This window comes from Notamacropus eugenii, chromosome 5 (genome assembly GCF_028372415.1).
Source record: "Notamacropus eugenii isolate mMacEug1 chromosome 5, mMacEug1.pri_v2, whole genome shotgun sequence".
In the NCBI taxonomy this organism is placed as follows: domain Eukaryota; kingdom Metazoa; phylum Chordata; class Mammalia; order Diprotodontia; family Macropodidae; genus Notamacropus; species Notamacropus eugenii.
In genome coordinates, this window is record NC_092876.1 from 39,953,572 (window position 1) to 39,980,461 (window position 26,890).

The 26,890-nt window shown below is 40.5% G+C and overlaps 1 protein-coding gene across 2 annotated transcripts in view; it reads left to right on the forward strand.

The window, feature by feature from the left end:
• Positions 1 to 1,299: 1,299 nt before the first annotated feature.
• Positions 1,300 to 26,890, forward strand: part of TP73 (tumor protein p73) — a 174,207-nt gene continuing 148,616 nt past the window's right edge. For both annotated transcript variants that reach the window (XM_072608642.1, XM_072608645.1), the window contains exon 1: positions 1,300 to 1,398. The gene's annotated coding sequence lies outside the window, so the exon portion shown is untranslated. The remainder of the gene's footprint in view (positions 1,399 to 26,890) is intronic.

Genomic DNA, 26,890 nt, shown 5'->3' on the forward strand with positions numbered 1-26,890 from the left:
GGACCAGGGGTCAATCAGGTTAGTCATGGAATTTCTGACTCCACCCCCCTGGGATCTTCCTTTATATAAGGGGCAGGCAGATTGAGGGAAAGGAAAATGAGAGGGATGGGAAGGCTAGGTTAGGGGCCTCTCAGAGGGTCTCAGGGAGCAGAGGCATCTGGCATCCTGGATAACCTGCAGGAGCACCTGCATCTTCAGGGGACAGAATGGCCCTCTGGCCCCACCCACCACCAGGCAAGACTGTTCTTGGGCCCCAGTTCAGTATCGGAGTATGACATCTTATTCGTGTATGTATGGAGGAGATGGGTGCTCAAGTGACACAGAGAGCCACCGGGCCAGTCTCCTCCATTAGAATGCCCATGCCTGTTTTTGCCTTCCTTTAGTTCCGGGCACGTAGTAGGCACTTAATAAATCATTTATTTATTTGCAGCTTTGCACCACCAGCAAGTCAAATAGTGCCTGACAATTTAAGTCAACATGCATTTACTCATTGAGAGCCTACTGTGTGCCCCTAAGCATTGACACATAGTAGATGCTTAATACATACTTTGTTTATTGATTGACAGAGAGAAGGATCAACACCCTGCTGGTTACTAACAACAGCCTTAAGCACCCCTTCTGCCCTGCCCTACCACCCTCTTCCCAGCCCATACCAGTTGGAGTGAATTCTCTTCCTCCATAGTTTCGCTTTCATTGACTGATTCGAATTTTCTTTTCATTGAAAAAAAAAAAAAAACAAAGACGAACACACTTACACTGGAATTATTTCCCAAAATCCTCAATAATCTTGGCCAGTGCATCTCAGTCTTCCCTCCCCCTCCCACTTTGGGGAATGCCTGCCACTGTGGAAAACGAAACCTTAAAATCTGCAGAACTTCTGTTGCATTTTCCTCCAGATGCTTTACTCTGTATTTCTTGGGTCCTTTGGACAAAAGCTCATGGGATCATTAACCCCAGAGACCCCCTCATTCTGCCGTGGAGGAAACTAAGAACTGGGGAGCTTAAGTGATTTGCCAGGGATCACACAGCTGGTAAGCATCAGGGGCAGGATTTGAACCCAAGTCCATGATTCTTCTTTTCATTCTTCGTCAGACAGCAATTCCTTACCCCTTTTGGCAGGAACCTGCCTCCTTCCCTCCCCCAACCCCTGAGGCTCGACCTGGGATTTCTCCAGGGCTAGCGGCCCCTCCCTGCCCTGCTTGAGTGACTCTGCCGTTCCAGGAAATGGAGCAGCCCCAGTTAGCACTCTCTCACATATCTTTGAGCACTCCAATGTCATCTCCTAGGCGACAGGGACGCTGCCCGCTGGGGGAGCAGTAAATGTCTCTTCCCTCTCAGGCCTCCAGTCTCTGCCAACGGACCTCAGGGGATTGCACTTGCCACTGAGGCACGCTAAAGGTAGGAAAAACTGGACGTCATTCTGTTCTTTGCTTTCCTCTCCTACCCTCGACCAAAACAAACAGCCAAGACTCTGGGCACTTTTCTTCCACCATCTGGCCCCATTGGAGGAAACCTTTGGAGTTAGTCTATCCCATTTCCAGAAGGGACAGAGAAAAGGGTCACAATTACCTATTCCCCTCTGCACTAGACTATGGGGGCAGAGACTGGGCACTAGAATCTTCGGCAGCCTTGGCTGGAACTGGTGCCTGGCAGACTGACAGAGCAGACTGGGGCTGGGTGGGGACTATCCCTCAGGTTTGTTAGATTCAATGCTGTACACATTTATTAAGTGCCTACTGCATACTTCTGTTAGGCACTCTGAATACAAACAGGAAAACAATCCCAGTCCTCAAGGGGCTTGGATTCTAAAGGGGGAATCTTGACTTTAGGGTTGGAAAGATATTTATCAACCAGCAATTCCAACTCCTTTTTATTTCAGTTAAGGAACCAAGACCCAAAGAAGTTTAGCTATTGGCCCACGTTTACACTGGGGGTAAGCATCCAAGGAAAGATTTGGATCCACTGATTCCAGATTTGGTGCTTGTATCCTACTACCTCTAAGGAATAGTTTAAGTTTAACTACCTTTATCCCCAAAATCTTGGTTATAAGAAGCTAAAATCATGGGCTTTTAGGGCTGGGAGAGACCTTAGGAATTACTTCATTTAACCTCCTTCTGCAAAGAAAAGGAAGTTAAGACCCAGAGAGTAAGTGACTTGTCTATAGTTAATCAGCTAAGATGTAGCAGAGTCCAGATTCGAGCTCAGGCCCTCCAACTACAAATCTAGAGCTCTTTCCATCCATCGGTTCTGACACTGAACTCTTCCCTGGTGCTTTTCCTGAAGATGAAATTGGGAAGAAAAAGAGAGGATTTTGCCATGGTCAGTGTCCAAGGCCCCAGTGAGCATAGTACTGTGTCTGAGGCACCTCTGGGATGATGAGATACAGGCAGGGTCAGGGAGAGGGGAGAGGTATTTTGGGGGTTCTTCTTTTAGATTGGATTCGTTTTGCATCTTCTCCATTTCCTATCAAAGGAGGATTGAGGTGGTGGGAATTTACACACTGACCCAAAGCAGATAGGTAGCTGCCCTTGTGAATAAAGGAGTAGCTCACTATATATTCCCAAGGGCTTGATCAATTTGTTTCAGGTACCTCTTTCTCATGGGTCTAAACCAGTATCTAGCACTTATCCTGGAAAGATGTAATTCAATTTAGCCGTTTTTTGTTTTTTTTTGAGGATCTCTAGTGACAGGGAGCTCACTACCTCCTGGAGCAACCCATTTCACTTTTGGATCCATCCATTAAGTGACGTATGTACTATGGACCAGGCAGTGTGCTAGGTTCTGAGGGATACAAAACCAGAAATGAAAATCCCTGCCCTCCAGGAGATTATAATAGGAGGGGGAGGTGAGAGGGAGAAACAATATAAATAGATAAATGCAAAATATGTGCAAAATTCATGGGGTGGGGTTGGGGGAGAGAGGAATCCCTAGCAGCATCAGGAAAGCTTTCTAGTTTTTTGTGTTCAGTCGCTTTCAATCATGCTCACCTCTCTTTTGAGGGGCAGGGGAGTTTCTTAGAGTGGTTTGCCATTTCCTTCTCCAGCTCATTTTACAGATGAGGAAACTGAGGCCAGCAGTATTAAATGACTTGTCCAGGGTCTCACAGTTAGGAAGTGTCTGAGGCCAGATTTGAACCCAACAAGATGAGTCTTCCTGACTCCAGGGCTGACATTCTATCCACTGCACCACTTCACTGAGTTACTAAGTAAGAATATCATTTATATAATACTTTTAACATTTGGAAAACACTTCATATTATCACATTTGATTCTTAGAACAGCCCTTGAGGTAAGCATTATTATTGTTCCTATTTTATAGATGAGGAAACTGAGGGGAAATGACTTGGCATGTTTGATGTAGGATTAGAATGTAGTATTAGAGTCCTATCCCAATGTTCTATCCACTGTACCATTTAGTCGTCCTGAATAGAAGTGTCGGAAAGCAGAGCATTGATAAGGAGCATTCCTAGGCAGACAAACAGACTGGGTCAGCACTTGGAGATGGAAGGTGTAATGCTGCGTAAGCAGAATTGGAATGGAGACTGTATGTGTTCATCTTTCATTACCGAAGAAGACCATGCCATCAGAGAAATGATGACATGACTTGCACTTGACTTTGTTTTGAGTGAGGGAGGGCTGTGCAGGTCACCAGACTCACTTCTCCTCCAGAGCCATCTGAATCCAGTGACCAGATATTCATCAGGATGACTAGAGATGACACAGGATGAGGCAATTGGGGTTAAGTGACTTGGCCAAGGTCACACAGCTAATGAGTGTCTAGTGTCTGAGGAGAGATTTGAACTCAGGTCCTCTTGACACCTGCACAAGGTGCTCTATCCACTGCACCAGCTAGCTGCCCAAAGGAATGGAGACTACATGGGGAGGGGATGTGATATGAAGCTCAGCTGCAGGTAGATGGTGAATGGTTTTTAATGGTTTTAAGTAGCAAATGCAAGGTTTCTCATTTTATTCTAGAGGCAGTAGGAGCCATTGAAGCTTCTTGAGTGGGAGAGTGAGGTGATAAGACCTTGGTCTTTGGAATGTTCCTTTGGTCCCCATGGAGAGGATGGATTAGATAGGGGAGAGATCAGAGGTAGATGTTCTTTCATCCTATCCATGTTATCAGCCTCATTGGTCCTAGGCTAAATCTTGCCCATTCCTCCTTGGCATCTGTGCAGAAGTTTCCTGCCAGTAACTTATCAGTTCTCAGACTACTTGATTTTCAGATTCTTTATACTCTTAAAAATAAAGGATTTAGAGAATTTTTGTTTCTTTGGATTTCTCTTTACCAGTATTTACTATATTCAACATTAAGACATTAAAGTTATCATGAAAATCATTTTGACCTTGAGATCCCCTGAAAGGCTCTTGGGGACCCAACCCCAGGGTCCATGGATCACCCTTTGAGAAGCACTGCCCTTGAGATCACCATCAATCAGTACCTGGTTCATTGACTTAAGTGTGGGTTGGCTACTTGTACCTCTGTGCTTCCTCTCTAAACTTTCTTGTCAAAAACAAACAAGCAAATGAATGAATCAATAAAAAATAAAAGTAAACCCTTTTGTTATCCCCTCTGTCCCTTCTAACTGAATTTTTCCTCAACTTCTTAATGTGAATGCCTTGACTTTGGGAGTTAAGGAGACTGTGGGGGTCCAATGCAGATTTCTCAGAGGATTAAAAGGGGTGTCAAATGTAACACCCACCCTAAGGAAGGAGTCATCGAGGTTTCTTGGGAAGGGTCTTATACTGGCTGTCTGGAGACAATGAGTTCTGTTTTTTTTTTTTTATTTACTGCTGTGTGACCTTAGACCTTATTCCCTCTCTAGGCCTATTTCCCTATTCCTAAAATGATTTTGTTGGATTCAGTACCCGTCAGATCCTTCTGCTTCTATATATTCTCCTAGAGCAAGGGAAGAGTAAAGTTACTGGCCATACTGATGGTAGGACTATTTGCTCACCTCTGGGGAGAGGCAGCTAGGCTTAAGACCCTGTGTCCTCAAGGTCCTTAGAGTTCCTAAGAACCTCTAGAAAGTGTCGGGAAGGAAGGAGGGGAGGGACAGAGTGGGGAAGATTAGGGCCAGGTGACTCTATCCCATGCTTCCAAAAGTCAAGTCTTGCTTCTCACTACAAACCCAACAGCTAATCCCAATCACTTACACCTGGGATTTGAGATCATAACAGCTGATCATTACATAATTGTGCAAGGTTTACAGAACTTCATCCACATTATCTCCTTGGATTTCCTCAAGAAAAGCACCACTACCCAATGAGGTCAGAAGGAGGTTTGTTTTTTTTTACTCCCCATTTCACAGATGAAGAAATAGCTTTTGCAAGGTTAAGTAATATGTCCAAATTTGGTCATGCAACCAATAAGTGGTAGGGACAATATTCAGTCAGGCCTCTCCTGATTCAATGACTAGTTCTTTCTTCAAAAAAACCCTATTTTATTGATTTTTCACTTATTCATATCTTTTATATCTTATTTTTATTTATATAGTTCGTTCTTTCCTTCCTTTGTGAATAAATACTTTGCATGTACTTAAGTACTTCGTAAATCTTACTCGTTCATTAGTTCATTTCTCATCTTATTTTATTAACGTCTTGTTTTTATATTCCTTTCTGAAAATATTAAGTCCTTAATACTTTTTTCACTCATTCATTAGTTCATATCTCATCTCATTAACATCTTTTCACATTCCTTTCTGAATATGTGCTTTCCCTGTAAGATTTTACTATTTTTATTTATTCATTCATGTCTTTTATATCTTATTTTCATTGATATATTTTTTACCTTAATTTCTGAATACATGCTTTGCACTTAGCAGATGCTCAATACATATTTTTCATCCATCCATTCATATCTATTATATCTTATTTTTATCAACATCTCTGGTTTTTATCCTTCATTTCTGAATCTCTCTCCCCCAGCCAATGTGTTTTCCCTTATTACAGAGATTTAAAAAGAAAAAGAAACCAACTATATTTGTCTTTGAGCAAAACCAACTAATTCGGCATTCATATCTGACAGTATATGCCATATTCCATACCCACAGTCTTTATTTACCCTTGCAAAGTAGGGAGAAAGATGTATTTTCTCAACTCTTCTCAGAGGTCAAACTCTTTTTATAACACCAATTAATCAATTGACATTTCTTAAGCACCTACCACGTGCCAGGCATTGGGGATAGAAAAGCAGGCAAAAGTCCTCAGGGAGCTTACAGTCTAATGGAGAAGAGACAAGATGCAAAGAAATGTATATAAACTAGCTGTGTTTCCATAAATAATAAATAATTACCAGAGGGAAGGTACTGAAATTAAGAGGTATTGGGAATGACTTCCTATAGCAGATGGGATTTTACTTGGAGCTTTAAGGAAGACAGGGAAGACTGGACAGAGTTGAGGAGGGAGAACCTTGTAGGCTTGGGAGATAGCCAGAGAAAATGCCTGGAGCCAAGAGACATTATACTGCCCCTTGGTCTTATGAGACTTTTTTCAGACCTTCTTGGGAGTCTTTCAAGGTCTTCTGTTGGTTTTTCAAAGTCCTAGCTCCAACCCAGGAGCAGAAAGTAGAGCCTCATGAAAATCTCCCTAGCTTTTGAATTCTTAGACTTTGTTTAGGCTTCAGAGAATGATCTGATTTAAGGGCTGGGCCAAGGCAAGTCTGCCCATGCCTCCTGCATCACATTTTTGACTTTCTGGGTCATCAGAGCAGAAGATTTTCCAAGCCGCTGGGGGTAATAGATTAATCAGTACAAGAGAGATGAGGCAGATTTGTCCTCTCCTTGGGTGATGTATCCAATGACATGTGACCTAAGGTTTGGAGTTGTATCCTGGCCAAAGGTACAGACGGCACCTGCCTTAGATGTGGTCATGGTTGGAGAAGCAAGGTTCTGAGAAGGGAGTGGGGTATGATCAGGCATCAAGGAGGGGGAAGGAAGGGGGAGAATGGCTTGTATCCTGACCATGCCTTCATCTTTCGGAAGGAAACATTCAGGAAGTGATGAGTTTCTTCTCACTAAAGGTCTTCAAACAAAAGCTAGATGTCCACTTTCCAGGGATGCTGCAGATAGCAGTGTTTAGGGGTAACTTGGACTCAGTGATCCTTGAGGTCCTTTCCTGCTCTGGTACTCTGTGGGTGCTCTTTACCAGATCTGACCTGACATAGGGGTAGGGGAAGGTCTAGACCAGGTCTGTGGAATTCCATCACAGAGAAATCTCTCCCTTCCAATGCAGGTAGGTACCCTCTCTACACCTTAGAATGTTAGAGAGCTCAGAGGCAGTATTCAAACCCAAGCTTTATCAGAGACCCAGTGAATGGATTATTCATGTTGGTGTCCTCACATTAAGGATGAACTGAGATAGAGAGAGAGAGAAAGAGAGAGAGAGAGAGAGAGAGAGAGAGAGAGTCTGATTTTTATTATCCTTTAATGAAAGGATTTGTTCTGTAAAACTTGGACTCAATCAAAAGACTGCACTCAAGGACCTAGAAGACACAATGTGGCCTCAAGACTGCAGGTTCCTCACCCTTGCTTTGAGCATTTTGTTTAATAAATATTTTCATTAATAATAAGAAATTTAAGTATTATTGTGAAAATAGTTTTGATCTCATGGACTATCTGTGTCTCAGAGATTCCCAGGGATCCCTGGACCATACTTTACAAATCACTGATATAGATATAGATACATTTTTGTGTACATATGTAGATATGTATTTGTGTATCTATGTTCATGTTATTATATATGTATACATATGTGTGTATATATGATCACTCAGCAGATATTTATTAAGCACCTACTATAGACTGGGCACAATGCTATGCAGTGGTAATACAAAAACACTGAATGCCACCCCCCCCACCCACCCCCACCCCCACCAAGGAGCTGACATTTTATTGACAATGAGACAACACATACACCAGAAAATTCAGTTGTTGCTTAGTTGTGTCCAACTCTTTGTGACCCTTTTTTTGTGTGGGAGGGGTTGGATTTTTGGTTTGCTATTTGCTTCTACAGCTTATTTTACAAATGAGAAAACTGAGGCAAACAAGGTGAAGTGACTTGTCCAGGGTCACACAGCTAGTAAGTATCTGAGGCTGAATTTGAATTCAGGTCTTCCTGACTCCAGATCTGGCATTCTGTCCATTATGCTTTCCAGCTGGTTGCTCAACCAAAAAGTAAATACAAGATGTAGGCAAAGTTGATATACATCACCATATTGCGTTCAGTTCTGAATTCTTCATGGGGCATTGTCCCTGAGGGGGCAACTAAGAAGGTGAAGGGTTTGAGACCTTATACCAGGGGTGGGGACCTGTGGTCTCAAGGGCACATGTGTCCCTCTAGGTCCTCAAGTAGGGTCCTTTGACTAAATCCAAACTTCACAGAACAAATCCCCTTAATAAAAGGATTTATTCTGTAAAGCTTGGATTCAATCAAAAGACTGCACTCAAGGACCTAGAAGGCCCCATGTGGCCTCAAGGCTGCAGGTTCCGCACACCTGGCTTATACCATGTGAGGACTGGTTTAAGGAATTAGGAAAGGTTAGCCACCAAAAGAAAAGAGTAAGGAGGGGACATGCCAGCTATCTTTAGCTATTTAAAGGGCAGTCATTTGGAGGAGGCATTAGCCTTGTTCTACTGGGCCCTGGGGAGCAAGACCAGGGGCAGGGATGGGAGGATTCAGAAAGGTAAATTCAGTCTAGATGGAAGGAAAAGCCTCCCAACAATTAGAGCTATTGCATAGTGTGATGGGTTGTTTGAGGAGTGTTTTATGATTTATCCTTTGCTGGAAGTCTTTATGTAAAGGCTGAAGGACCACTTGTTGGATGTGCTTAGGTATCTGACTTGGCTTACGTGGCCTTCGAGGTCTCTTCTGATGCTGAGATTTTGCAGTTCTGTGGATGTTGGGAACAAGGGAAAAACACTTCCAAGTTGTGGGCCCTATGTACCTGAGGGGCAAAGGAAACTGATGCCCCCTTGGGGATTGGGAAAGGGAGATAAGAAATGATGGCAGAGACATAAGTAAGGATTTTTGTCATCTTGTTACCCCTTATGTTTCTAGGGTATCCTGTCCATTTCAGTTAACTCTCTTGGAAAGGCAGGCTGGTGCAGTGGAACATTCCATTTGGAATCAGTCACCAAATCACTTCATCTTTAGTTTCTTCCTCTTTAAAATAGCGATTGAGCTTAGATAACCTTTAAGTTCTCCTTTAGTTAAATTCATTGAGCTCATTTGTGACTCATTTTACCTGACTAAAGTCATCTTCATAGATTCTCTCTTTGGTTGTCTGAAAATACTTGCTCTCAGTACAGGGATATGAATACCTTTTATAAAGGGTGAATGAATGTTGTTCTGTATTAAAAGACCCCTGATTCTTTGAACCCTCACTCATAACAACCCTTTTAAATTTTTCAGGACATTGTGCTTTTCTTAGTATGGGCAGTACTTTTTTAGATCCCATGTTGTACTGTTGACTCATTGAGCTTGTGGACTTCTGGAGCTCCCAGATCTTTTTCACACAGTTCTTGTTATCTTGAATTTTTATATACCAAAATATTACAGACAAAGAAGGGACAATAAGAAAGAAGAGAGAGGAGGGGCAGGTAGAAAAGTGACTGGGAATAGAGAGTAGAGCTTGAGATAAGAAAAAGAGTAGAGAGAATCAGCCTAAGAGAGGAAAGAAACAACAATAGAAGAAAGACAGAGAGGAACAAAGGGAGAGAAACCCTGACAAATAATGGTATTTGGCTCTCTGGTATCCCTTCTTCTGAGGGCCAGTCAAAGTCTCTTCTCTGGGCTTCAATCTACTTATTTGTAAAATAGCTAGCTAGATGGATGGATAGATCAATAGACAGAGAGATAGATAGGGGAGAGTGGATACACAAATAAATAGATTAGATAAATTGGATGGATGGATGCATAGACAGATAGAGGTAAAGATAGGCAAAGTAGAATAGATAGATAATAGAGTGGATAGATTGGATAGATGTTATAAATACATAGACAGGATAGATTAGGTAGAATAGATGGATGGAAAGATAGGTAGAGAGATGGATGGATAGATAGATGGTTAGGTAGATAGGTAGGCAGATAGACTGATAGATGGGTAATAGATAGATGGATAGATGTATGGATAGATAGATAAGATAGATATAGCAGAGATGGGATAGAATAGAAAGATGATAAGAGTAGATAGATTGGATAAATAGATAAATATGCAATAGATATTACAAATGCATAGATAGGATAGATTAGATATAATGGATGGAAAGATAGGTAGATGGATGGGTAGATGGATGGATATATTAGATAGATTAGGTAGATGGATGGATAGATAGATAGATACGTGGATAGACAGATGGATACATAGACAGGTAAGTAGGACAGACAGACAGATAGATAGATAGGTAGATAGATGAGTAGATAGATAGATGGACGGATGGATGGATGGATGAGCACTTATTAAACTCTACCTATGTGCCAGATACCATACTAAGCACTGGAGATACAAACAAAAGAAAGCAGGACAGTGAAGGGGGCAAGGGAGGGGAAGACTAGTTGGAAAGGGGGAGAGGTCCACATGGCAGCATGATGTTGGAGGTAGTTGGGAAATGGCGTAGTATCTCAGCTCCAGGGAAAAGAAGGCAAAAGTTCTTCTGCCAGAGCCTGCAGGTCACATAGAAGATTTAGTTAGCTTGGCCTCAGTGGTAAGAACTGTAGTAAGAGCAATGGGTAGAAACTGAAGAGAGGCAGATTTTGACTTGATGCAATGAAAATTTCCTAATAATTACAGCTGTCTCAAGGTGAAGTGGACTTCCCTCAAGATGGTGTCACAGAAAGTCAAAAGCTTGATGATCTCTTGTCAGGGACATTGTAGACAAGGGGCTATCTTTAGGACTAGAGGGTCTCTTGGCCCCATCTGTCCTCCTCTCAGTTCTGTACATCTATGACAGGTATTTCTGGGACATTTTCCCTCATACAATAGGAGACAAGTTTAAAAGTCAAGTTATATATAGCCTTTGTAAGCCACTAGCCAGCATGGTAGATAGAGCCCTTCCCCTGGAATCAGAAAGACCTAAGTTCAAACTCTTCCTAGCTGTGTGACCCTGGATATCTACCCACCTCTACCCCCAGGGTTATTGAAGACCAAAAGAGGAAGTATTTGAAAAGTGCTTTACAAACCTTAAAGCACTCTGTAAACGTGGCTATATAGTTTTTGTAGTTGGTGGTGTTGGTGTGGGACAGCAGTCTCCAAAGTGGTGGAGTGTGCAGGAATTAGCTAAGATAATCCTTTGAGGTACAAGAAGAAAATATTGAAATTTACATTTCCATTAAAATTTTTAGAAAAGATTTAAGCTTTATATGTATTTAATAAACAGATTGACTAATGTTCTCACATAATCCATTCATCATGATATTCAAGATATACTGACGGAAGAATGGGAGCACCGTACTATGGAGGGGGTTGATAGGCTCATCTTCTTTCATTTGTTTGCATTTAGCATATTGTATGGTATTAGAATCACATCCAGAGGATCTTCTTAGGTTGCATATCTGGGAAGCTTGTGCTTAAAATGCAGAGTACGGAATTTTTTTTTTTTTTTTTACAGTGTGTTGTCTTTGTTCTGTGTCTGGTTGGGTGGATTTGTGGCTTATATTCAAGGCAACAAACACTTATAAAGAACCTATTATGTGCCAGGCACTTTGCTAAGCTCTGGGGATACAAAGAAAGGAAAAAACCAGTTCTTGCCCTCAAGGAGCTTATAGTCTAATAAGCTATATGCAAACAAGAGAATACATTGGGGGTAACTGACAAGAGAGTTAAGAGCCAATAAGGCTGTGACAGACTTCCTGTAGAAGGTAGGATTTTAGCTGAGACTTGAAGGAAGTAGAGAACTCGGAAGATATGGAGGGAGCGGAGCATTCTAGGCATGGGGGATAACCAGTGAAAATACAGAGTTGGGAGATAAAGTGCTTTATAATCTAGTTTTAAAGTAACCCTTGAAAAGGGTCAAATTACTTTGAAAAGATTGCAGTAGGGAAATGGTGGATTGAAGACAATTCTAATATTGTAACCACCAGCAGGCAATAGAGATAATGTCTGAACTGATAGTCTTCTCTCTCATAGTTTGAGTCCTTTCTCAGCTACCTTCCAAGGTAATAGCAGTCATCACAAAATCATAGGAGCCACGTTTTGGAGTGGACTTCAGGGGATGTTCTAGTCCAATATATACCTCAAAGGAATCCCCAGTACAACTTACCTAAGAAGTAGGGAGAGAAATCATGAAACCAAAACTTTGGAAGGGGAATAAGGAGCGTAGATGAGAGAATGATAGAACTCACCCAAGAAATGGATGTTCCTTACAATTCAAATAGACTAATGAGTTCACGACATGTTAAGAAGAATAAGAACAAAATTCCCAAGATATTGAAAATAATCCTTGACTCACAAGGCTGACTGTATGGAATTCTTACATTTGATAGCAAAAACAACTGATCAAAGAGGAAAACAGGTCAAGGAGGGAGAATTTAACAATCATTGTACTCACTGAAAACTGAGATTAAAAACAAAACAAACCAAAAACCTTGGACACTATTCCAAGAAATCATAAAGGAAAACTTCTCATATTTATTAGTACTGAAGATCAAAGGTAAAGACAGAAAGTAGCCACCAATCACTTCCTGAAAGGAAGGATCCCTAAAGGAAAAGTCCCAGGTTTCTTTTTCATTATTTTGATTTGTTTTTTTAGATTTTTTTGGAGAGGAAGGAGAGGGGAGATGGAGGGAGATGGAGAAGTTGGCAAGAATGATGTAGAAAGGGGAAAAAAAAAGATAGTTTGCACAGAAAGGACAGAATGATGGTCAGAAGGAAGTGCAAACTTCCAGGATAGTTTAGAAACTAACATTGTAGAATTTGTTAAGTACTTTTGAAAAAAAGCAAACAGATTTGTGATTTCCTATAGAATCTGCTTTTACGTTCTGCTGTGTATATGGAAATGTTTTTTTTTTTTTGACGTTTAAGTTCAGAATTCTAAAAATTGTCCCATGAAAGGAAAATGTGAGTTTTTGCTGGCAAAAATAGTTATTTAAATGTCACATGTAAAAATGTTCATATCTGCATATTTTAAAATGTGGACTGACAGTTTTTTCACCTGTTGAAAAATTTCTCAAATGGGGAATTTCAGTAAATTTTGAACCCATTGGTTAAAATATAAAACTGTAACACCACTTGATTGCAGTGAGGTCCCATGTAGCTCTACATCAGTATTCCTGTAAACCTAAAGTGGTCTCTGAGGTCCCTTCTGGCTTGGGGTCTGTGATCCTCTGACCTTTGTTGAACATCATACTCCAGCCTTGTCTCCTGCAGCCTGAAGGGCCCTGCTGAGGGGAGGGTACCACCAGAAGGAGTTAGGTTACGTTACATAGATCGTTACATAGATTGTCTTCATTCTGAAAACAGAGAGTGAAACTGTTGGGAGCTGGTGTTTCGCAACTTCCCTGCCTAGAAGTCCACCGTTGGTGACCTGGTTTGCTTGAACCCTCAGCCTTGAGATCATGGATATGAGGTGACCATCTTACTGCCTGAGGCTTTATCATCATGCCATTGCCCTGGATAGGGCAGAAGGTCCTTTAAGGATGAGGCTGGGCAGGGCCCTGGGGAATTCCTTGGGGACTCTCCCGGTAGCATTCCTTTTCTTTTCTCCCCACCCCTGACCGCTCTCCAACTCTTCCCATGAGTTGAGATTTAGTTTAGGGAGCAGCATCTGGCAGTTCATCTGGGCAGCTTCCTCTGGTTTTAGTTTTTCTTTTGTGCTCACTCCAGAGGAGGGAGAGAGGGTGGCTAATTTATTTTTTTCTCCTCTGCCTTTGGTTTCCCCAGAATGCGCTAGAGGACAGTTGGTGGTGGTGGGTAGAGGTGGTGGCAGTTATGGCAGTAGTGGTGGTGGGGTGGTTAGGGGAATTTGAATAACTTTCCATACAGTGGTTTGGTTCTGGTAGCCAGGCCCCCTTCTTCATCTGTTATCTTCGGGACGGACTTTACAACAGGAAGTCTATAGTTAAAAGTGTCTTTTTCACCCTAAACCGTATGAAGATTACTTAGGAAAGTTAAGGGATAGAGAGAAGACAAAGTCTGGATCCCCCTTCCTGAATCCCATCCACCTTCGGAAGCAGGAAGCCTCCCAAGTTGAGCCACATATCCCCAAAATGCAAGTAGCAGAAGTGAAGATGGCTGCTTCCCGAGGCTTTGAAAGGGACCGCACTTGTCGCCAGCCTACTACTCTCTGTTCCCACACAAAGCTGAATCTCTTTATTTTCGAGAGGAGACAGAACTGGAAAAATGTGCATGGAGCGGGTTTAAGGGCAAGTTGTGGGGGTGGGGTGGGTAGAGGGAAGGCTGAGACTGGAAGATGACCAAGGCCCGCCAAATTAGGGAGGGGCCTGCCATTTTAAGGAGTGGCTCTGACCTCTCAGCTATCTCAAGTGTGCTGTCCATCTGACATCATGAACTCAGGGAGGGTGGTCTTCAGGGCATCCCACAGGTAGGAATTTAAATTTTAAAAGGTTACATCTATAATTGTCCATCATCTATGATCTCAAAGCCAGGCTCTTAAAAATATGTTCTAAGACGATACTCCAGATCTGGCCCATGGGCTGCTCCTCTGTGTTTGTCATGTGCAAAAAAATAAGACTAATTCTGCTAGTTTCTTTACTGTTCAAGGTTTGGTATTAAATTTTTAAAAATTATAGCCAAAATAATTATTTAGCCAGAAAAAAGTATTATGAGATTAATGGATTCATTTGTATGGGAGGAATGTAACCGGTGGGCATGGGAGGGGTGCTAGGTCTTTTGCTGCCCCCATGAAAGGGCTCTGAAAAAGTCAAAAACTGCTTTGATTAGAGGTGGGGGAAGAGGCCTGAAAAGCAGGAGTGGGGAAAGAGGATCTGAAAATCATAACTCATTCATGCCTAAAAGATGAAGTTGACAGCCTGTGGTTTCTCGGGATTTAGAACTCAGAAAAGACCTTAGGAGTCATCTCTCTTATTTTATTTTTTAATTTTATTATGTGGCATAATAGCTCACTGGTTCCCAAGCCTACTTCTCTCTTGCAGTACCCTAAAAGTCAGGAGATGTGGGCTCTCTTCTTACTCCTGATACTTAGGTAGGTGCTGTGGGTGCGTCATAAAATGACATTGAGAGCCAGAAAGTCGAGTCTCTTCGTTATACATATGAGGAAACTGAGGCCCAGCAAGGGTGAATTGATTTTTTTCAAGGCCACACGAGTAGCCAGTAATACAGCCACAGGATTCAAGCCTAAATCTTAGGATTATACATCTAGTGAAAAGCATCTTTTTTCCTAATCTTCCCATTTTAAGGAGAGATGACATCACCTAATCTAGTTCATCTGTCTAGTAAGTAGTAGGTACTTAAAAAAGTTTGCCTAAGCAGGCGTGTGGTGGGGGTGGGGAGTGTGTCGGTTAATTCCTATAAGCAGAAGAGTACCGGGAACCATCTGGATTAGGAATTCGGAGATGGGATAAGATTTAGAACCTTAGAGATCATCTAATCTAACTGGCTTATAATTATAAATTATAAATTTCAATATAATTATATTTAAATACAATAAATTTAAATATAATTATAAAATTATAAAATTTTATTGATGACTTTTGGTTTTTATACCGTAATCATTTTCAAATATGGCTCCCCCTACTCCCAGACAGAATCTATTGTATTTTTTTTAATAATTAAGAAACAAACAAACATACAGTTTAGGAAAACCAGTTGAGTCTGTATTTGCCCATAGACCCCCATATCCTTACCAAGAGGAGGAAAGTATGTTTCATAATTTATTTTCTGAGGCCAAGATTGGTTATTGCGTTTCATGCAGCTATGTAGTGTTTGGTTTATTTTTTCCCATTTAGATCACTGTAATTTGTGTGTTTAGCCTTCGCCTGGTTCTGCGTAATTCATTCTTCATCCATTCATATGAGTCTTCTTGCTTTTCTTTGAATTCCTTCTATTTGCTGATTCTTAGTGTGTAATAAACGCATTCCATTTCATGAGCACAAATAAATGCAGTCTATCTTATAGGTCTTCTCATCAACCGTGTTTTATAAATGAAGAAACAGAGGTTTAGGAGGGTTCCATTTTTCTACAATTTCTTTGTGAATTGTACCCAAATTTTGTAGTGATTTCTCTTCCCTTCTCTCCATTTAAACACTACTACGTGGCAAGTTCTGAATGATAGTGTTTCTTTTAAATAAAGATGAACACTAGATCATTAATTTAAGGACCTACCAGGTGAGCAAGTTTTCTCAACCAAAACAGGCTGATAGTTTCCGTGGTCCCATAGATAGGCTTGGATATTTACTTCCTAGAGCACTGAAAGGTTAAAAAGCATGCACAGACAGCCTGAACGTGTCAGAGGCAAGATGGAACCTCAGGACTTCTAGCTCTGAGACTGTCTCTCTTGCCACTACTACACGGTGCCCTACTTTCATTTAGAATAGTACTACTGTATCTATATATCCATGTGAATTGATTTCGCTCTATGATTTATATCTACCTCTAGATCTAATCATATATAAGTATATATGTATATACTTATGTATGTAAAATGACACATAATATGTAATTTTAGAAATAATTTATGTATGTAATTTTATGTGTATGTATATGTAATTATATGTAAAATTATATGCAATATGTGTAATTTTGTAAACCATTTATGTATGTGATTTTATGTATATGCATATAATTATGTGTAAAATTACACAAATAATATTGTATAACTATCCATATAATTTATATGTAATACATACATATATAATTTTAGATCTATATATGTGTAATTATATATCAATGATTAAAGTTGTGAATATATATATTTACATAGAAAACAGACAAATGGGAAATTACTTTCTTTCTAAAGCTGTCAAGTTTTCTCTTTAAAAGGGAGTTCATTGGAAAATAATTTGGAATTCTGTGAGAAAGACACCTAAACTGTCCAGTGTCTTTGACACAGCAATCTTACATCTTGGCATATATCCCCTAAGCAGATCAGAAATCAAATTAAATGCCTACTATGTTCCAGGCACAGTGCTAAACACTGAGGAGACAAAGAAAAATCAGAAGCCATCTCTGCCTTTAAGGAGCTTACCTTCTCACTGGATGCAAAATGGAACTCTGTTCATTGGAAAATGGCCAAATACACTATGGCGTTTGTGTGTGTACATGACATACACACACACATACATGTATTGTTACAGCTGGATGTAAGGAATTTAGAGAAGAATGGAAGGACTTGTATGAGATAATGCTGAGTGAAATAAGTAGGATTAGGAGGACAGTACACATGATTGTGGAAATGTTAGTGGAAAGGACACCAAAAAGAATACAAACCCTGAGGAATTGTAAAAATCACTCTTGGTCTCTGAGAACGGGTAATAGACAAAGAGGTTCCCTCCACGTCCTCTTGGAGGAGAGGTTATGGTCTGTTGGTACAGGATGTTGGCATGCTCTGAGACACAGTCACTGAATAGGATGGTTTTGTTTAATGGTTTATATTAGTTACGAAGAAGGATTCAGGAGTGGGAGAGGGGTGAGCTATTTCTGGAAAAGACTGTGATGTCAAAATTGGGCAGCATGAATAAAACTTAACCAAAACATTAAAAGTGATGGAAAACAAAAATGAAACAGAATGAGGTAGAAGGAACTTTATGTATTTGTAGCACTATAGATCAGCCTAACCACTCACATTGGAAAAAAGAATGGATCCATCCATCCATCAGTCAACAGCTGTTAAGTCCCTGCTATGTGCCAGGCGCTATGCTAAGGGCTGCAGATACAAAAACAATAAGAAAAAGAAAATCTCTGCTCTTGGGGAGTTTATATTCTATTGTGGCAGTCAATGTACACAAATATAGTATTCAGAAAACTGCCCTATGCCCTGACTATAACACGTATCTAAATGGGCAAATTATTGAAGAAATGTGTATTTGCTGCCAAGAGCAGCTAGGGATTGTTGAAAACACAGTATATTTCCACCAAGCTACCTAGACTTCTCCATCAGATTCTGAGTTGGGTTCATTGTCTGTTTGAAATATCTATTTGGGATGGTGATCTCCTCTGGTGATGGTAAATGGTAAAACTATATTTCCTCCCCCACTAAAACTTCAGTTTTTTTCCCTGACCACCAGGGAGAGTGATATGACTAAAAGCAACTTCTGTATACTAGAGCTAAAGCAGAATTGAAACAGCTCAAACACAGGATGCGCAAAATTTAGAGCATCAAACCCAAATGTTCATGTGGGCCTGACCTGTGGTAGAGCATTGCGAGCTTGTATTGGTCTGATTTTGGTTGGACACACTGAAATTTGACTCTAGCATAGTGATCTCATTTTGGTCCTCTTAGAGTGAAAGACAACAGCCAACCAATAGCTGGTGAGGGCAGCAGTCATAAGGATGTGACTCAGATATGACTTCAGAATGCAGTTACTCATTCCGTGCCCTCAGGGAATTCAAAGTTTAACTGTAAAATGCCCTGAAGGAGGTTTAAGTACAGGTCATGGATTTAGAGAGGGCTTGATTTCTATGTTGGTATGATGTATGATAGGGGTAGGGAATGAAGCCACATGTGGCCCTCTAGGTCCTCAAGTGCAGCTCTTTGACTTAATCCAGACTTCACAGAACAAATTCCCATGTACTGTTTGAGATCAAAGAACTAAAAGAGACTTTACAGGTCTCAATGGCAGCTGGGTGACACCTTAGTACACAGAGTGCCAGGCTTGGAGTAAGGAAGACCTGAGTTCCAATGTGGCCTCAGACACTTTCTAGCTGTATGACCCTGGGCAAGTCACTTAATCTTGTCTAGAAAAGGAATGACAAACCACAATAGCATCTTTGCCAAGAAAACCTTAAATAGGATCACAAAGAGTTGAACACAATTGAACAATGACAGTTTGGTGAACTTTGTTTACAGATGAGGAGACTGAGGCCACAAGAGTGGTGGAGGTTGCCCAAGTCTTTGCAGGTTGCAAATTAGTATAGGTCTCAGATTCTAGATTTTTCTAGTATATTTATTTCTATACCGAGCTATATGTCATCGTAGGATCAGCAGGTCCCATGTCAAAGCTGGATGGCTATCTAGTCCATTTTACAGAGGGGGAAACTGAGGTCCATAGAAGTTAAATGACTTGTCTAAGGTTACATATATCATGAAGAAGATTGAGTTCACCAGGTCCTCTGATTCTAGAAACAGACCACCATATCAAGTTGCCTCTGCTTGGTAACAAGTATTTGTCATTCTTCTGATATAAACCAATATATCAAAGACTTGGTCTGGTAGAAATGTCAGCTTCTTCTTCTTTTATTTTTTTTTTTTTTGGTTGATAGTGTACATCTCTTTCTTTTCTTTCTTTCTTTTTTTTCAAGAGAAAATTTTCTGCTTCATTCTGCATTCTGATTCCTTAGTTCTTTCTCTGAATGCGGATGGCATTTTGTATCATGAGTCCTTTGGAAATGTTTTAGGTCTTTGCATTGCTGTGAAGGGCTGCTAAGTTTATCAGAAACAGTCCTCAGATACTGTGACTGTTAATGTGTATAATATTCTCCTGGTTTTGCTCACTTCACTCAGCCTTAGTTCAGATAAGTCCTCCCAGGCCTCTCTGAAGTCTTCCTGTTCATCATTTCTTTTTTTCACTCTCAATAATACATTTATTCACTCCAAATGACTTAGCATCCTAATTTGTAAAGGAAATCCAAGCTACAAGAAGACATAGATAGTAACACAATAGTGATGGAAGCCCTCTATCAGTTTTAGATAAGTCTAACAGAAAGACGATCATAAGGGAAAATGTGGAACTGAAAAAATTGCTAGAGAAATTTAGAGGTTAAAAAGTTTTGACGTCTTCTAAATGGTAATGTAAAAGAATATACACACTCCCTAGTATCACAAAAAGCTTTTACAAAAATTGATTATGTACAAGGGCATAGAGGTGTTAAGAACCAATACAAAAAGGCAAAAATAGCTAATCTATCCTTTATAGACTATAACATAATAAAAATAGTCATTGGTTCAGGAACCACAAACAAAAATACAAACCAAAATGAAGACTTGGAAATGAAATCCTAAATAATTAGTGAATCAAAAAACAAATCCTAAATGCAGTTAATACCAATGTAAAACAAAATAATCATGATGAAAAAACATATCAGAATTTCTGAGATGCAGCTAAAGCAGTCCTTGGAAGAAAAATATCTTTACAAATATATGTTAAACAAAACTGGATATGTATATTCAAAAAAAAATAGAAACCCAGCAAATAAACAAATATAAATAATCACAAAAGAAGAGATATGAAAATTTAGAGGTAAAATAGACAAATTAGAAATAAAAATTCCATAGAGATGATAAGAGAAACTAAAAGCTAGGTTTTTGAAAATACTAATAAAATTAATAAACCCTTACCTACCTAAATTTTGAAAAAGAGATCAGAAAAATGAATCAACGAGATAGAAAATGAACAATGAAAAACCACAGCAACCCCAGAAGAAATAAAAAATAATAATCAGGACATTGTGTACAGTTATATGCTGATAAAACTAAAACCACAAAAAAAAAATAGAGGAATACCTTCAAAAATATATAATACCCAAACTCTCAGAAGACCAATTGAAGATCTTAAATAATGCAATCTCAAACTAGGACATAAATTTAGTTGTAAAGGAACTACCAAAGAAAAAAGAATCGTGGGTCCTGCTGGAATCACAGGATGATTCTATCAAACTTAAAAAAAAACAAAACAAAACAGTATCTCTGCTCACAAATTATTTTCAGAAATTGAGAAATGTCCCAAATGAATCTTTTTATGATATATATATATATATATATATATATATATATATATATATATATATATATATATATATATATATATATATATCCTTAGTCCTTTTCATGCTTCTCTTGATTCTTGTCTTGGAAAGTCAAATTTTCTATACAGATCTAGTCTTTTCCTCAATGTGAATGATTCAAAGTCCTCTATATCACTGAAAGAAATGTCAGTTTCACTTGGAGAATATCTTTTAATTGTTTAGGTTGAACAGTTTTAGAAATTCCATGGTGTTTCAGAGCTAGGATTTTTGAAGTCATCTAGGCTAATCTTTTATTTTTCTCTTTTTGATGGGGGAGGGTATTAACAATTTTTGTTTTATTTAAAATAAATTTCCATTGATATATTTTCTTTTGATATCACCTAATTTTGTTCATATTTTCTTTTCCCTCCTCTTCCCAGAATCCCTTGAAACAAAGAATTTTTAAAAATCAGGAAAACTAATTCACACATCAAAAAAGTCTGGTATAGTTGGTGTTATCTATATAACTGGTAGCTGTTATCATCATCATCATCATCATTATAATTTATTATTATTACCCTAAAGCTGGAAAAGATTTTGGGTCCATTGAGTCCAGCCTTATTATTTTACAGGAAAGAAGGAAATAAGGTCACACAGATTGTGACAGAAAGCAAGATTTGGACCCAGGTGCTCTGACTCCCAATCCAGCCCCATTTTCCATGGTGAACCACAAAACACAAACATGCTGTACGTCAGTTCTTTAAATAGTGAGTTCCCTGTCCCTGGAAGTGTCCACACTGCCAGCCACGTTGGAGAGGGCTTGAAGGTTGGACAAGCTGTCCTCTGAGATCTCTTCCAAATTTAGGGATTCTGTGACTTGCCCCAGATCTCTCAGGGAGTCAGAAGGAGAGCTGGGGTCTTCAGTCCTGGTCCCATAGGTAAAGGCCAGGATTCTTTACTCTGTATAAGCTCAGAATTGGCATCCTCAGGTGCAAAGGAGAAGCTCCTGCTGGTGGCAGCAAAGGATTGCACATGTTCTACTCAGGACCATTTAGGAGCGAGGCCCCTGTTCTGATTCACTGTGCTTCTTCTCCAGTCTCTCCCAGAGCTCTGCTGAGAGCATCTGTGAATTCTTGGGATCTGGGGAGGGAGAAGGCTTCCCTTTGGTTCAACCAGCCCAGCTTCATGGATCTTCTTAGACCTCCAGGAGGAATGTGTGTTTGTGAGCACTTGCAGGAAAAAAAAAGAGAGGTTTTAATAAGTTGTATAGGAAAGAGTTTTGTCCTGTAATGACAGAGAATCATAGAATCCTAGGGAAAGAGCTGGAGAGGACCATAGGGGAAAGAATGATGAGCTGAATGGGACCTTAGAACAGAGACTGTCAGAGCTGGGAGAGATTTTAGAACAGAGACTAGCGGATGGTAGGAGTTGGAAAGGACCTGAGATTGTAAAATAGAGAATGCTGGAACTTGGATGAACTTTAGGGTCATCTGGTCTAGCCTCTCCCATTTTGCTGATTAGTAAAGTTAGGCAACGGAGAGAGGAATGACTTATGCAAGGTCACAGAGCCAATTTTTGGCAGATTAAGTAATTCTCTGCCTTTCTCTGTTTGCCTGTGTCTCCTCTGTCCTCCCTCCTTTTCTCTGTCTCTTCATTCTCTGCTTTTTGCCTCTGTCTGTCTCTGTATCTCCCTCTCCCCTCTCTTTCTCCCTTCTCTCTCTGTATTTCTTTCCCTTTTTTCTATCTCTCTGTCTCTCCCCCCTCTCTCCCCTCTTTCCCTCTACCTCTTTTTCCATCCATCCATCCATCCATCCATCCATCCATCCTTCTTTCACTCTTCATCTATCTCTGTCTCTCCTCCTCCTCCTTTTTGTCTCTTCATTCTCTGTTTCTCTGTATCTCTCTCCTCTCTTTTCTTCCTTCTCTCTTTCTATTTCTATAACTCTTTCTGTTTTTCTCTGTCTCTGCATCCTTCCTCTTTCCATCTCCCCACTCTCCCCATCTATCTATCTCTCTGTCTCTCTCCATTTATATCTTTGTCTGACTCCCTCCATCCTTCCTCTCTCCCCATCCATCTGTCAATCTCTGTCTGTGTCTCTCTCCTATCTCTGTCTCTCCATCTCTATCTCTGTCTCCCTCCTTTACTCTCCGCCTCCCTCCCTTCTTACCCTCTTCTCATCCATCCATCTATATCTCTGTCTCTGTCTGTTTCTTTCCCATACACCCCATCCACATAACCAAGCCATCATCTCTTTTTCTCATTTATTTCCTTGTTGACATCCTTTACCACCCCTACCCCATTCTTCTCCACATTCCTTATGGGTTTTATGTTGCCACCTGCAAGCAAGCATTTTAGGTCTAGAGTTGGAGGGGACTTCAGAGGTTACCCATTTGGACCTCCTCACTTTACAAATGAGGAAACTGATGACCCAAAAGTCTAAGTGACTTGAGCAAGGTAGACACATACAGCCAAGATTCAGGCTCCGTTCCTATAATGTCAAGTTCATTCGTCTACTTGCACCACGATACGTAGTTGAATTGAGAAAGCAAGGCAATTTTGCATTTTTCTTCCAATTTTTTTCTTTTCTCCTCCCCAGACAAATTTCTTCTAGGCTGGGCCTGCATTTTTGTATGTCCCAAGTCTGAGAGAGAGAAAGAGAGAGAGAGGATGAGAGAGAGGAATGTGCTTGGAATTGTTTAGATTAGCTTAAGGAGAAATCCTCAGATGCTGCTAGAAGTGAACATGGAGTCACTTAAAACTCTCAGAGTGAACATGGCAAGCTAAAACAAAGCATTGTTCCATTCATATAGAAGATGGCTGGGTTTCTGTATTGGTCTGCCCTGCTGTCTGCTTCCTAGAACCTGGCAGACTGCCCTGTGACCTGGAAGCTAAGGAGCGGGTGTGCATGGGGACGTTGCCTTGCTAAAGGGGCTGTCTGAAGCTTTGGCATGTACGCATGCTGAGACAGTTAAGTCTTGTATTGTGCAAACTCTACCAGGAGCTAGTAGTCCTCTAATTAATTGTTGTTCACCGAAAAAAGAAAAAAAGGAAAGAAAAGAAGGAATGAATGTGCGATTGTATGAAACCGGGTGTCAGAAATATTCAGCCCCAGAGTACCCACCTGAGATGGTATCATCTGATTCTGCTCTCTCTAGTTCATTCACGCCTCTCTTTGCTTGGAGGTCTTCCAGCAGAGGCTGCCCCATGGCTGAATGGTGGGGATGCTATGGAGGAACTTTTTGATCAGGTCTGGGTTGAGCTGAGTGAGCTCCATGGCCTCAGGGCTGCCTGTCAACTCGGAGATTCTGAAAGTTGGTCTGGACTGGAGCTTGCTCTAGACTTAACATTCCCCAGTTGCAACATTTTGCCTTGAGACACCTGAGCCCCCAATTCTGGAATGCTCTGCCTCATTCTCTCTGCCTTTTTGAACCCCTAGCTCCCTACTCTCTGAAATTATTTACCATTTATCCTTTATGTAGCTTATTTGTTTGTAGTTCTTTCCATGGGGTTCTCTCCACCTCTCACACCCACCCTCACCTCCATTGGAATATGAGCTTCTTAAGAAATAGGGATTGGTTTTGCCCTTTTTTTGCAATGTAAATAGTAGTTTATTTTTCCAATTACACGCAAAGACAATTTTCAACATTCATTTTTTATAAATGGGTTTCACCTTTCTTTGTGTCCTCAGTATGGTGCCTGGCATACAGTAGGCATTTAATATATGCTCATTGACATCAACACTTTGCACAAATGCTACCCATTGTAATCAGTATTTCCCAGTTGTTAGCTTCTACACTCTGCACTTATTTATGTATTTATCTGTAGACATATTATTCCCTGCCTCTTATAACATAAACCTCTTGAGGGTAGGGACTTTTCATTTGTATCTTTGTATTCCCAATGTCCAACACATCGTAGTTGCTCTAATGTTGCTTGAGAGTGGGGGCTGTTTTTGCTTTTCTTCTTTTCTCTAATACTTATTCCAGTGCCTGGCACATAGTAAGTGCTTAATTAATGAATGTTTACTGACTGACTACTTGTTGGATTGGATTGAATTGAACTCATATTATTTCCCAGCCTGTCTCCTTGCTTACCTAGTCCATCTGTAAAAGTCAGGGATGATTGTGGGAGCAGTAGAAAAACAACTGATTTGGGAGTCAGAGGACATGTATTGAAAACCCACTTTTGATGCTTACTGTGTGACTTTGGGTTAAGTCATTTATCTTCCCTAGGCCTCAGTTTTTCCATCTGTATAAGGAGAGGGTTGGATTGAATGGCCTCTGAGGTCCCCTCTAGCTCTAATTGTATGAACGTAATAGATTATTATTGAACAGTAAGCACTACAGATGGCATCTGTCTTCTTCCTTCCTTCCTTCCCTTATTTCCTTTCTTTCTTCCTTCCTTTTCTTTCTTCCTTCTTTCTTTCCTTCCTCCCTCCCTCCCTCCCTCTCTCTCTCTCTCTCTCCCTCTCTCTCTATCTCTCTTTCTTTCATATATGGAACTCCCAGGTGAAAAAATTCCCTCTTCTATCAATAAATCAATTAATTAACATTTATTAAGCATGCGTTATGTGCCAGGCATTGTGCTAAACTCTGGGGATACAAAAAGAGAGAAAAGATAGTTCCTACCCTCAAGGAGCTTACCATCTAGATGCTGGTCAGTGCAATGTCTGTCACTTATAACCTTAGAGGGTGACCTAGATCACTGAGAGGCTAAAAACTTGCCCAGGCTCACACAGTATGTGTCAGAGGAAGAACTTGAACTCAGGTCTTCTCAGCTGTGAGCCAATAGAACTTCTTGTGCTTTTTGCTGTTCTGTCATTTTCCATTTGTGTTGGACTCTGTGACCCCATTTCGGACTTTCTTGGCAAAGATATTGGAGCAGTTTGGCATGTCCTTTCAGGGCTCATTTTTCAGATGAGGAAACTGAGGCAAACAGGGCAACTTGCCTAGGATCACACAGTTAGTAAGTGTGGATGACAAAAAATGAGAAGAAAAGCAAGGAAAGACTTATATGAACTGATGCAGGGTGGAGTAAACTGGTCTAGAAGAACAAATAGACCCACTGGTTTCAGTGACATAGATGAATGGACACTAAGATGAGGCCACCACAAGTTCTTTCTCTCTGGGTCTCAGTTCTTCTATCTGTAAAATAAGGTCTTGTGGTTGAGGGTTTGTTCTGCCCGGCCCCAGACAGTAGAGCTGAGAGTAAAAGGTAAAGCTTGCTGAGAGACAGGTTTAGACTTGATATAATGAAAAACTTCCTAACAATTAAAGTTATCTTCTAGTGGAATGTCATGTCTGGGGATGGAGTGAGTGGAATCCCCCTCCATGGAAGCCTTCAGGTAAAGGCTGGATGTTCATGGATTGGGGGTGGGGAAATAAAGGGCAGAGTTCTGATTCAGGTGTGACTTGGATTAGGTAGCCTTGGAGGTCTCTCCCAAATCTGCGATGCTATGAAACCACATTCAGAGTGATGGGAATAACCAATCTTGGTCCTGGAGGCAGATGGTGAAACATGTCTTCCTTCTGTCCCTAAAAGTCAGGGGACTATGGGGTTGTGGGGATGTCATATTCTTCATAGACACTTTGTCTCAACTATTGCTCATTGTTCCATAGAAGGCTGTGGTTCTAGGTGGAGGAATATTAAAAATTAAATTATATTCCATTAAAATGACTATAATATAAAAACAAAAGGACATCAAGAAAAATTATCATCATTATTATTTTCAATAAAAGGCATTGACTGGTATCTAGGTTTTGGGAAACTGGTCAGATAGTTGGACATTTAGATGACATAGAGTCCCAGACCTTGTTCTCTTTGTGGGGTTGTCCAGGATTTCATGCCTGACTAATGTGTGATAGTGGAAACAGCTTTGAGCTGGGAGTCTGGAGACCTGGGTTCTAATCCTGACTTGGCCATTAACTTATGGTATGACCTTGGCTCGTCCTTTCTTCTGGCTGGGCATTAGTTTCCTCTTTTGTCAAATCAAAGGTCCTGACTTGTCTGGTTCTGGCATGAAACCTTTAACTGTGA